The 1,856-nt window shown below is 46.4% G+C and overlaps 1 long non-coding RNA gene across 1 annotated transcript; it reads left to right on the plus strand.

Moving 5' to 3' along the window:
• Window positions 1–341: 341 nt before the first annotated feature.
• On the plus strand, window positions 342–1,433 carry LOC115340512. Its single transcript, XR_003923081.2, has 2 exons — window positions 342–746; window positions 1,248–1,433. It is a non-coding gene; the product is annotated as an uncharacterized LOC115340512 (long non-coding RNA).
• Window positions 1,434–1,856: the final 423 nt, after the last annotated feature.

Consider the following 1,856-nt stretch of genomic DNA (forward strand, 5'->3'; position numbering starts at 1 on the left):
AGAAGCCTTGTTCAGGTTTGTTAGCAGTGGGGTAGGAGTGATTTAGCCACCTAGAAACTTCAGCGGGCTGGTGGGGATGGTGCCCAGCCCAGCAGGTCCTGCCTCCGTCCATCTCAGTAGTCACAGACGGCGTGCGCTCGCCGGCGGCTGCTGGCGTGGCTCAGAGCTGGGGATAAGCAAGCACACCGGTGGCCTAGAAATTGGAGAAATATTGACAGATGGATGGACTTTAATTTGTGCAGGCAAACTCTTATGTTGCTGTATTGAGGGTGATTGCGTATTGTTCCCGCTTTTCCAGTTAGTCTGAGGTCACTTCATTGGAAAGCGCTTGTTTTCTCACGTGTGGTTTTTTGGAGTTTTCTTTGAAGCATGGACCAGGGGTGACTTTTAACTGGCTTTTAAGGGTTTCCCAAGGGGAGTTCCATGGGCGGAGAGTCCAAAGGCTGTTGAACGGCACTGTACGGATGCTGTTTTATACACATGTGGTGTTAGCAATGCTATCCCACCACACGCAACAGAGCAGGCTGTCTTTCATCTGCCTTTCCAAGCCATCACAGCATTCTATTTCTGCTTTTAGCCAAGGAAAAGACTGGAATAGTTTCTCCCAGGAGCAGCCGGTGGGCCTGGAAGCTGGGCTATGGATCTAAACCTAAAGCTTCGTTTGGTGCAGAAGTCCAACCAAAAGGAAAGTGGCATTAGAAGAAATTTGTCCTGATACTGTCGTTGCTGTCTCCTTTTCCTCCCAGGTTAAGGATTTGTATTTAAGTTAACTCTACATTTCTAAGTGGCTTTTTGATTTAACAGGGTTGGCAGGGGAGGGAAAAGCTGTCATAAATTGTTTCCCCATCCTTTTTTTTTTTTTTTTAATCAAACAAACTCTGGAGGAAACTGTTTTACAAACAAAAAATAATCTCCAATGGAACTTGGAGACCCATCTAGTCCCAGTTTCGCACTGATTTCTGGAGCAGTCACTCACACACATAAAAATATAGGTGTAAAATGCTGCAGAGAATCTGGTTCTGGGAAACTTCAACTAATGTATGTCATGAAAAGTATGTTTATATTAGGAATGCTAGAGAGAGAGAGAGATTTTTGTATATATATATATAAAGATTTTCAGGCCAGTATGAATGCCCAGAATGTTAAAGTGTCTCACTGCGTCCATTTTATGCAACAGAAAAACTGACCAGTGATTGCTACCAGCTTCCTCACGCTTAGCTCTGAAATCACCTCCTCTCTGTTTGCAGATGCCTTGGGAGACATCACTTGAGAAGAGAAGGCATGAAGCAAAACCTGGCTCGTAAGACATTAGCACGTATTCGCTCCAGAAGAGAAACTACAATGACAATTAGATTTGGCCATTGACAACGGAGCAGCTAATCACCGAAGCTAAAATAAGATTACCCGAAATAAAAGTCTGTTGCCTGGCTGCAGCCGAGTTTCAGATGTTCTTATTGTAAGTGTACCGAGAGGAATTGCAATCCCGTTATCCAAACAAGGACCAAAAGCCCAAATCAAATGCCAGGCAGATTAAACAGTGACTTCCCGCGTCCCCTCCACTACGCGTGCCCCTCTCGCCGCTGAGCTGGGAGCCGGGCGCTGCCCCTCCTTGGACACCTCCTGCCGGGTGCTGCCTTCAGGTCTCCACCAGCAGCACCTAAGTCAGTTCACAGCACCCAGCTTTCAGCTCCAGTCTGAAAGGCAATGTAGATGTAAACTGAAAAGTCTCGGTATCTTGTCTCGTCGGTCTCTGGAGCTTTTCCACTCTTTGCGTTCACACGTTGGTTGCAGGATCGCACTTACATTTGACAACAAATTTTATCCTCTGCTGGACACCCAAGCCACGGTCAGAGGTG

The sequence above is a fragment of the Aquila chrysaetos genome, chromosome 4, assembly GCF_900496995.4.
Source record: "Aquila chrysaetos chrysaetos chromosome 4, bAquChr1.4, whole genome shotgun sequence".
Classification (NCBI taxonomy): Eukaryota; Metazoa; Chordata; class Aves; order Accipitriformes; family Accipitridae; genus Aquila; species Aquila chrysaetos.